Source organism: Heptranchias perlo, chromosome 38 (assembly GCF_035084215.1).
Source record: "Heptranchias perlo isolate sHepPer1 chromosome 38, sHepPer1.hap1, whole genome shotgun sequence".
In the NCBI taxonomy this organism is placed as follows: domain Eukaryota; kingdom Metazoa; phylum Chordata; class Chondrichthyes; order Hexanchiformes; family Hexanchidae; genus Heptranchias; species Heptranchias perlo.
In genome coordinates this window covers 9,810,567-9,822,366 of record NC_090362.1, presented here as the reverse complement: position 1 = coordinate 9,822,366, position 11,800 = coordinate 9,810,567, and positions in this window count along the sequence as shown.

Below are 11,800 nucleotides of genomic sequence, written 5' to 3'. Positions count from 1 at the left end.
CAGTTAGCAGAACATGACGCACTGCTTACAATGCTCATGCTGGATGGGTCATACTTGCTTAGTTACTGCATTACCAGAGATTTTTCCTAGTAAAGGGTTGTCTGTAATTCTTTAGCTATCTATTTATTTTGTCCAGATTCCTTTCACTATAAGCTCTGGTCACCTGGCCACAAAGCTTTGTGTCATGTAAATTTGATAATATTGTTCAAAATCTCCTACACTGTTATTCATTAACAGTATAAACAATAGTTGGAGCTGACACCTGGGCACTCCACTAATCTTTGGTTTTCACCACTATTTATCACCTATTTTGCAATATTCACAGTCCTTGGTGATAGGTTCCCTCTGTGCACTTTGTCTCTAAGATTGAGAACATTCATGTAGTTGCCTCTGCTGCTACCTCCACCTCTTCTCCTCTACTGCACCTTATCTTCTCCCCAGTCTCCCACCCACCCCCCTCAAATCTCTGCCGCTCTGCAGTTTCCCTCCCATCTCTCCCCTGCCCTCTCTAAGCTCATCTGTTCCATGATTTCTATCTCCTTCTCTCTTGATCTCCTTCAAAATCAACTACTGGCCACTCAACTATCTCTCGCTCCCATGTTTGCTGACAGTCTAAATTACTCTCTTTGCTCAGTCATTGCCCCCTCCCTTTCAAACCGCCATCAGCACCCATCTCCTCAAAAAGCCTACCCTCAATCCATTTGTCCTTTTCAACTATCATCCCATCTTTAATCTTCCTTTCATCTCTAAGGTTCCCAGATGTGTCATCACCTCTCAGCTCCGTGTCCATTGCTCCCAAAACTCCCTCCTCAATGATGTGAGCACATCCTGGAGAATGATTTATAAAAAAACTGGACCCAGTACTCAAGATGCCAGTCTGATCAGAGTACTGCACAGTTTGACCACAGCTTCCTCTTAGGTTCCTCACCTAACTTGCATTCTGGTGATGTAGATTAACATTCTATGGCTTTGTAGATTGCTGTTCTGCATTGGATGGACGTGTTGAGTCTACCAAGACTCCTAGGTCTCTTTCAACTTCATCCTTAGCTATTTCAACACCTTTCATGTAGTATGGATGTTGTCCATTTTGTCTTCCTATGTGCAATGCTCTACATTGGTCATTTACAACACCAAGACTGACCCCTGGGCAATGTCATGAGCGTCATCCTCTGTGACTGTGGGCATGATGCATTATCTCTCCTTGTGCCCTTCGACCTCTCTGCAACATTCAATATAGTCAATGTATCCACCATCGACTTTCTCTGCTTTCCAGCTCTGTCGGACTGCTCTTGTATGGTTCCATCCAATAATAATGGAGCCGACACATCTCCAGCAATCTTTCTGTCGGATGTCATCTTCTATCCTCCATAAACTTCAAGGTGCTCACAACAGCCCCAATCGCCCATCACTCCTGTCCTCACTGATGCACGTCAGTCCCTGCTGCCCAATTATTTGAAAACCTTATCTCTGTCTTCAAATCACTCCACATGCTCATCCTCCCTTTGCAACCTCCTCCAGCCTTCTATCACCTCCCGCACCCTTCAATCCTTCGATTCTGCCTTTTTGTGCGTTCCCATTCCCTTCACCCCACCCTTCAGCCATCTCAGCCCGAGTCCTTGGAACTCCCTCCCTCGAGCCCTCGACTTCCCCTCTACGCCTTCAAAAAAACCTTTTCAATACCCTCCTTTTTAGCCAAACCTGAGCTCACTATTCCTAACTCTCACACCATAGCTCCTTGTCTGACCCTCCATTTCTATTTTATGCACTTCCTTCTGGGGACATTTTGTACACTAAAGGTGTTAAATAACTGCAAGATGTTGTTGCTGCTGTTGTAAAGTGCAAAGAAATGGGACACCTATTCGTTTATAAATAGGCTTATGATTTTATTACACATGTTGTGAGGATAAAATCTTTCCACCTTGTGTGTTAAAATAATCCTTTTAGTCTTTGACGCTCTTAAGTCTCAGCCACTGCAATCTTGCCCTTTTTTGCTATTACTTTTCTTTCTCTCATATTTTTGTTCTCACATCTCTTAAGACAGCAATTAGTGTCAGCTTGGCTCAGTGGGAGCACTCTCACCTCTGAATCAGAAGGTTAAAGGTCCAAGCTCTGCTCCAGCACATAATCTAGACTGGCACTTCAATGCAGTACTAAGGGAGTGCTATATTGTCAGAGGAGCTGGCTTTTTGGATGAGATGTTATTCTGGGTCCCATCTGCTCTTCGAAGTGGACATGAAAGATCTGATAGCACCATTTGAAGATCATCCCTCAACCATCAAGATATTTCATTTACTGTTTGCAGGACATTGCTGCACACAAATTGGCTTCCACATTTTCCTACAAAGCAATGGTGACCACACTTCAAAAGCAAACCATTAGCACTTTGGGACGTCCATCACCTTTGGGGAATGCAACTTCTTTCTTTAGATGTTTCACTGCTTCAGATGTTTTAAGAAGCAATTACTTAATAATACCAATAACATCAATAACTTGCACTTATATTTAATGTAGGAAAACATCCCAAAGTGCATAATCACCCAATAATTAACACCGAGTCAAAGCTGAAGATATTAGGACAGGTGACTAAAAGCTTGGTAAAGCGTCTTAAAAGGAGCAGAGAGAGGTGGAGAGGTGGTAAGGTTTAGGGAGGGAATTCCAGAGCTTAGGGCCTGGATGGCTGAAGGCACGGCTGCCAATGGTGGGACTAGGAGTGGGGGATGCACAAGAGGCCAGAGTTGGAAGATTGCAAAGTTCTCTGAGGGTTGTAGGGCTGGAGGGGGTTACAGAAAGAGGGAGGGGTGAGGCCATGGAGAGATTTGAACACGAGGATGAGAATTTTTAAATTGAGACGGTGATGAGCCAGGAGCCAATGTAGGGCAGCGATGACAGAGGTGATGGGTGAGCGGGTTAGAATACAGAAAGCAGATTTTGATGAGCTCAAGTTTATGGAGGATGGAAAATGGGAGGCCAACAGGAGAGCATTGGAATAGTCAAATCTGGAGGAGCAAAAGCAAGGATGGTGGGTACAGCAGCAGAGAAGATGAGGCAGGGGCGGGCGTCAGGCAATATGAAGCAGTTTCTATCCTTCCTTAAGGTTGACCTTGATTGTCCACTGTAGTCTGAGGATATTGAAGTTCCTCCTGTTTGTTTTCTACTTGTGCTGTAGCTGCAGTGTCCTCCCTTAGCAATAACGCTGGTCTCCTACATAATCTTTTAGTTCCATCTCTTGGTAGCCCTCGCTCCTGGTAGCCATTTTTTCTTATATTAATTAACTGCACAAACCTCTAATTCAAAGAGTTTATTCCTGATGCCTCGTGCATCAGGGGAAATATTTTGTCCTTCAAATCTTTTTTGCCCTTATTTCAGTCACGACTTGTTCTTTCCTCCTTGAAACCTCAGCTCTCCATCATTACATAGAATGTACAGCACAGAAACAGGCCTTTCGGCCCAGCTGGTCTGTGCTGGTATTTATGCTCCACACGAGCCTCCTCCCACCCGACTTCATCTCACCCTATCAACATATCCTTCTATTTCTTTCTCCCTCATGTGTTTATCCAGCTTTCCCTTAAATTCATCTATGCTCGTCGCCTCAACTACGCCTTATGGTAGCAAGTTCCACATTCTAACCACTCTCTGGGTAAAGAAGTTTCTCCTGAATTCCCCATTGGATTTATTAGTGACTCTCTTATATTTATGGCCCCTGGTTTTGCTCTCCCCCCACAAGTGGAAACATCTTCTCTACATCTACCCTATCAAACCCCTTCATAATCTTAAAGACCTCGATCAGGTCATCATAATGCATGTTAATTCAGAGACACATAAAAAGAGAGTTTACTGAATGGGCATATACATAACACAAAGAGACAGATTATAGGAAATCTGAACTTTACAAGTTTAGCGTTTCAGTAATTAGAAATCAGAAATTAGAAAAATGTCCAAGATTTACTGTATTTTGTGATGACAGGTCTGAAATTAATAAATATTTAAATAAACAGGCTTGCATAATAGATTTAATGTAGCTACATTTTAAATAAAGGACTGAAAGATATTTAATAAATCAAAATGCTGCAAGTAATGATTTAATGAACTTTGAAGTGAAAAATTATTCCATTAATAAGAAATGATTTGCTAAATTATACCTAACACAATATGATCCAGAAAACGCATGTCCGTTGTAATGGGATTTGTAAATGCACATTCTAAATCTAGTGAACAGATTTGCTTCTTTCAGGAAATAATATTTTTATTCTCAGTGCCTGATATTTCTTTTTCCATTTGCTTCTCTGTTCTCCCTCCTTTCCTGAAGGCAATGACTCCAACAATATCTTGCACTCACATTGCGCCTTTAACATTAAAAAACCACACCAAGGCACTTCACAGAGGTGTGAGGAAAAATGGATGGCAACGCCAAAGAAAAAGAGATTGGAAGGGTCAAAGGAAGGGGTTATAAGGAGGGTCTTAGGAAGAGGGAATCGCAGTGCGTGGGACCCAGGTGGCTGATTGCATAGCCGGCAAAGGGGATGGTTGCATCCTTGTTTGCAAATGGCCTCACCCCTCCCTATCTCTGTAACCTCCTCGAGCCCTACAACCCTCCGAGATCTCTGCGCTCCTCTAATTCTTGCCTCTTGTGCATCCCCGATTTTCATCGCTCCACCATCATCGCTTCAGCTGCCTATTCCCAACATTTCCCAACCTTGGGCCCCTGTTTTTTGTCATCTGCTGTCATTGATCTTCTGATTCCAGACCCCTGCCAGCTGCGAACTCTTCGGTGGGACAATTAGCCCAGCCTCCAGTTATCTTTGCTGCGACTCTCCTGCAGACCTCTCGGTCGGTTCTGGGAACATCTGAGCAGAGGACAGCACAGAAGAATCCTCTGGAAAGAGTGTTCTGGACAACACAGAAACAAATAACTCTTTCCCATCCAGATTCTTCTCCTGGGTTCCTGAAGTCCATTGCTCCGCTGGTCTCTGGGCTGAATTCAACCGGCTTTTGGACTTCTCTCTTCCACTGCGTTGGGTTTCCAGGCTGACGTCCACTGTCTTGAGTTGATCATCATCCTGTTGGCTCCTGGTCTTCACTCCAGCTGGCCGCAGGTCTACTGGTTTCCTAAACTTACCTTTATTTGTCTCTTGGACTGGGCTTCATTCCTTTGCTGACTTCTGGACTTTGCCTGCATTCCTGGTTTCTTGGCCTTCAATCTGTTCTTCCAGTGTTTTGCTGGAGCAATCTTCACACTTCTCCCTGGCCTGTGGATCAAACCCATTGCTCCTCTTGGTTGCCCTCCATTCTTTTGCTAGCTCCTGGACTACCACATTTCTTAAATGTCACTTGGCTCCGACATTACACTCTTGGATTACCCTGTACACTTCCACTGGCCTCCAGAACCAACTGCTTAATTGGATCAATCTCCATTTCCCCAGTGGTTCTGGGGTCAACCTTCACTGGCTACTTCAACAGCTAATTGTCCATCACCTCCTGCATCTAGCTGCATTCCTCTGCTGGCTGGTGGACTGATCGGCATCAGTACCAGCTCCAATTTGTATCTTTGCCCATCCCCAAATTGGAATCACTCTACCATTACATCCAGGATGAAGGTTCCCCACCCCCCCAAACATAGCTAAACAGGAGAGAGGAGGGTTAAAAAGAAAGAGGGGAAAGAGAGACAGGGAAAAATAAGAGCCAAACATCTGGAAAGAGAGGGAAAAGCAGGAAAGAGGCAACAGAGAGAAAAATATTAAGAAAAGTAGAAGGGAAGCAGCAGAAGGTGGAAAAAGAGAAGCATTAAAAGGAGAAACAAAAAGGAGAGAATGAAGCTAGAGGGGAAAGAGAAACGATAAGCCGAAAGCAGAAGAGAGAAACAAACACACACACACAGCATGGGATAGGGAGAGAGACAAACGCAAGACTTGCATTTATATAGCACCTTTCACAACCTCAGCACGTCCCAAAATGCTTTACAGCAAAATGAAGTACTTTTGAAGTATAGTCACTGTTGTAATGTAGGAAACGCAGCAGCCAATTTGTGCACAGCAAGATCCAACAAACAGCAATGTGATAATGACCAGATAATCTGTTTGTTTTTCTAGTGATGTTGGTTGAGGGATAAACAGTACCCCTGCAATTCAAGTTGGGTACAATCGAAGCTTAAGTTACGAGCTCATGGCCAACTGTGCCCTTGGCATGAACAATTCTTTTCAAACTGCGGGCAAGGCCATTAGGTTTTGTTCAATAGAAAGGGTCTATATTGTGAAATGTGAACCCCAAACATTGGTGACAATCTTGGAATGCCATGTACCGTCAGCCGTGGCTCGGTTGGTAGCACTCCCTCACCTCCGAGTCAGGAGGTTGTGGGCTTAAGTCCCACTCCAGAGACTTGAGCACAAAATCTAGGCTGACACTCCAATGCAGTATAGAGGGAGTGCTGCATTGTTGGAGGTGCCGTCTTTCAGACGAGACATTAAACCGAGGCCCCGTCTGCCCTCTCAGGTGCACATAAAATATCCCATGGCACTATTCCGAAGAAGAGCAGGGGAGTTGTGTCCTAGCCAACATCACAAAAAAAATTATCTGGTCACTATCACATTACTGATTGTGGGAGCTTTCTGTGCGCAAATTGGTTGCTGCGTTTCCTGTGACGACAGCCAATGAAGTATTTTTGAAGTGTAAAGTGCTTTGGGATGTCACGAGGATGTGAAAAGCACTATATAAATGCAAAGCTCTCTTTTTTTCCTGTCACCATATTGCAACGATCATAGGCAAACATTTAAGCAGTGAAGGTTTTGATTGATGTTTGAATTGTCCATTTTTGGGAGGCCATGTTAGATTTTTTGAGCTGTTCAACTTTTGAGAGGTTTCTATGCTGGCGTGCCCGAGTAAAACATTTTTCATCAAAATATTTCCTTAGATTAGAGAGATGACTTGGTCTGACATCCAGTAAAAAGCCTGCATTAGAGAGCTAGCTCAAAAATAGAACCGGCAGGAATATGAATTTATGGATTGGGGAATCTTGCCCCTAGAAAAAAAAAGGTGCCCAATATTTGGGCTAAAAGATAATGTTCAGAAACTTCAATAAATTAAACTTTATACAGCAGTTCAGGAGCTAGGACTATGGAAGGAAAACCATTACAAATACTTGGCAATGCCCAGTGATCAAATACTAGCAGCTGTAAAATATGGAATTAGCTTAAGACCATCATGACAAGTCTAAATTTAAACTGATTAACTGTAGTTAAACAGGCTCTTAGGAAGTGCCTGGGTTAAGTCTGGTCCAGATTTTGGTTCAAACATTGGCACATAGACATCTTTTAGTTGTCAACCGCAGGGATCATTGAAAAGAGTAATGGACAGTGGAAAACAATGAACTATGTAAAAGGAGAATGATGGTAACATCTCCAATGATTTGACATTGTTTATAGAATTGTACACTAATCAAAAGCATGCCCATCATTTTTTAAATACACAACTCTTCAATATTGTTTCTCCAGATAATTTGTACATGGAAAAATACATAATGGATAAAAGCATTAGACTTTAGCACTAAACCAATGAAACCAAGGTTCAATTTCCTGCTTTACAAATGACTATCCACTTCAAAAAGTACTTCATTGGCTGTAAAGCACTTAGGGACGTTCAGAGGTTGTGAAAGACGCTACATAAAAATGCAAGTTCTTTCCTCACGTAGCTTCCGCCAGTGAAGCAGTTGGATTGCCACATCGCTGGAGGATCAAAAAACAAAAGACAACACTTGTACCAGCGATTCAAGTGTGTCGAGTGAGGAGAGGATCTGTCTTAACAGTGCTGCTCCTTTCGATCAAACTGTCTCCCAACACTAATCTAGATTCACAAATGATGAATGGCCATTACAAGGTAGCAGAAGCTCGGGAGACAGCCTTGGAATTGTACCCCGCCAAGAGATAAAACAATTAAGTATTGCGGAAAATGGAAGACCGGGAAGTATGCTCAACATTGAGGTCAGTGTACTTTTCCCAAGTTAAAAGGATCTTAAATTTAAGAGATGCTTGGACTCGATGGGATATGTCCTCAGGCTCTGTAGGAGACACAGTTATCATGAAGGGATCTCTGAACAATGAGCAAGGTTCTGCAGAACTGGAAACAAACTAATTTAGTGCCAGTATTTAAAAAGAGCAACAAATCTGACCTTAAGAATGCCAGGCCTATTTACTGAAAAAAGATAATATTCTTAAAAAGGGCCAATTAGAGATTTCTCATAGACCCTGCCTGACAGAATTCCGTGGCTGCTTGGAGAAAGTTCCTGAATCCCTACAATTTCTCTGAAATTCCAGAAAGCTTTTGACAAAAGCTCCACATTAAAAAGACTCCCAGTGGCAGTAATCCAGGGCAGAACATGGGACGGAATCAGAAAAAAAATTACCGAGGCCGAGATTACTAATGGGAGGTCGGAGTGGGGTCACAGAGGTCAGCGCTCAAAATATTTTGTTCCCAACCTACAATTATGGGGTGGATACTGAAACTAAAATGTAAATTGTGGTAAATATGTTGACACTAGAACAGCAAGAGCAATAGAAACAGAAGACAGTAAAAGATTTACAGCAGGATTTAGATAGATTACACAAGGGACAGAACGATAAATTCAATAGATAAGTGGCACATTGGCCAAAAATGCACTTTTAAAAAAAAAATTATTCAAGGAATAGTTCTGCAATAAAGGGAAACTTATAATAAGGTCTGAATGATGGTTGGCTCATTGTGCTTAATGTATCAACATAACAGAGCAATTAAAAATTTGAATGCTGGGATATATTGCGAGAGCAGTACAGTACAATTCTCTTGAGACTTCACTGGGACTTTACAATGTACTGGTTAGTCCATAGCTGGGAATATTTCCCAGGAATTCCCACTCACTCGCTGTAACTTCAGCAAAAACAGTTTACGAGTCTACTGTGTTTCTGCCGATCGTCCGGGCGACCAATCAGGAGAACGAAGAGAAAATTCCCAGTGATTGAACAATTATGGTCACACACAAGCACTGAAGAGATTGCACAGATGAGCAACAAAGACAGTCCCAAGTATAAAGAGTTTGAGTTCTACAGTCTAGAAATAAGGTAATTAAAAAAAGGAAACCATATTGAGGCATACAAGAGATTTTCAAGTTATCAATAAACTCAGGTATCAGATTACAGAGTCTACCAGAAGTTGACTGACTTGGATCCAAACTACCATTGGCCCAGGTTATCTCCTTCCCAGCGAGATTACTAGACCGACAGCTCAAAAATGTCCTTAAGCCGTAGGTAATATCAGCGATATAGAGAATCTAGATAAAAAGTAGAAATCAGAGTCTCTCAAATACAATCAAGCATGTGCCAAAATATTTATCAACACTTGGATCGGAGAATATTCTCATGAGATTTGAATGGCTGGAGTACAATTCATTTTAAGAGAGTACTCTGGCCAGCTGATAGAACAGCGATCCATAAAAGAGGTACGAGAGAATTGCTAGTTATGCAGTGAAGGGAGGAGCAAAATAGAATGGTTACAGCATGGAAGGCGGCCATTTGGCCCATCGAGCCTGTGCCAGCTCTTTGGGAGAACAATCCAGTTCGTCCCACTCCCCCGCTCTTTCCCCGTAGTCTTGCAAATTTTTTCCCCTTCAAGTATTTATCCAATTCCTTTTTGAAAGCCATGATTGAATCTGCTTCCACCACCTTTTCAGGCAGCACATTCCAGGTCATAACAACTTGCTGTGTAAAAAAAATTTTCCTCATGCCGCCTTTGGTTCTTTTGCCCATTACCTTAAATCTGTGTCCTCTGGGTCTCGATCCTTCCACCAATGGAAAGTGTTTCTATTTATTTACTTTATCTAAACTCATTATTTTGAACACCTCGATCAAATCTCCTCTTAACCTTCTCGGCTCTAAGGAGAGCAACCCCGGCTTCTCCAGTCTATCCAGATAACTAAAGTCCCTCATCCCTGGAACCATTGTAGTAAATCTCTTCTGCACCCTCTCCAAGGCCTTCACACCCTTCCTAAAGAATTGGACACAATACTCCAGCTGTGGCCAAACCAGTGTTTTATAAAGGTTCATTGTAACTTCCTTGCTTTTGTACTCTTGTGCCTTTATTTATAAAGCACAGGATCCCATATGCTTTTTTAACCACTTTCTCAACCTGTCCTGCCAAAGATTTGTGCACATATACCCCCAGGGCGCTCTGCATCCTCTTTAGAATTGTACCATTTAGTTTTTATTGCCTTTCCTCATTCGCCCTGGCAAAACATTATCACTTCACAGCGTTAAATTTCATCTGCCATGTGTCTGCCCATTCCACCAGCCTGTCTATGCCCTCTTGAAGTCTATTACTATCCTCCTCACAGTTTACTACATTTCCAAGTTTTGTGTCATCTGCAAATTTTGAAATTGTGTCCTGTACACCCAAGTCCAAGTCATTTATATCAAAAAAGCAATGGTCCTAATACCGCCCCCTGGGGAACACCACTGTATACCTTCCTCCAGTCCGAAAATCAGTTCACCACTACTGTTTTGTCACTTTGCCAATTTTGTATCTATGTTGCCACTGTCCCTTTTATTCCATGGGCTTCAATTTTGCTGACAAGCCTATTATGTGGCATTTTATCAAATACTCATTGTCCTCATCAACCCTCTTACTTCAAAAAAACTCTATTCATAGAATGTCTTTATTTTAAAACAGCACCACTTTTAGAACCGGGCAAGGATTAGGAATATAGGAACACGAGTAGGCCATCTCGCCCCTCGAGCCATTCAGGGAGATCATGGCTGATCTGTGACCTAACCCCATCTCCCTTAGATTTTTGTTAACCAACAAGGTATTGTCACTCAGCTTTAAAGTGAACAATTGAGCTCGCATCAACTACTGTTTGTGGAAGAGAGTTCCAAACTTCTACCAGGCTTTGTGTAGAAACATTTCCTAACTTCACTCCTGACTAATTTTTAGGCCATGTCCCCAGTCCTAGATTCCGTAACCACTAGAAATAGTTTCTATCTACCCCATCAGTTCCACTTAATAGCTTAAAAACTTCAATCAAATCACCCCTTGAATCTTCTAAATTCCAGGGAATACAACACTAGTTTGCGTAATCTCTTAACCCTTGGATTCCAGGTATCATTCTAGTAGAGAATAATCAGCCAGGGAGGGTCGCTGCCTGTAAGGAAGCCCACCCATTAACTTAATAAGCACAAAGGCAGGTAGGGGCTTAGGGGTGTACAAGCCTCCTGGTCAATTTTCCTCTAGTTGCTGTGCCCAGCTTTTCCAATACTCTCAAATGCCAGGAGAGAAAAACATGGCCCAATGTAGAGTAAGTTTGGTACAATTTGGGCTCCAGCCCAGGAGACAAAAATTTAATCTCCATATGAAAGTTCAGCCCACTTCCTAACATATACAACGGAATATTTCCTACTTTGGAGAACATAAGAAATAGGAGGAGTAGGCCAATCGGCCCCTCGAGCCTGCTCCGCCATTCAATAAGATCATGGCTGATCTGATCCTAACCTCAAATCTAAATTCATGTCCAATTTCCTGCCCGCTCCCCGTAACCCCCAATTCCCTTTACTTCTAGGAAACTGTCTATTTCTGTTTTAAATTTATTTAATGATGTAGCTTCCACAGCCTCCTGGGGCAGCAAATTCCACAGACCCACCACCCTCTGAGTGAAAAAGTTTCTCCTCATCTCAGCTTTTTGGCAACCAAAGGTATTAAGGGATATGGGCCAAAGGCAAGTAAATGGAGTTAAGATCATGGCTGATCTGTGATCTATCAAATGGCGGAGCAGACGCGAGGGATTGAA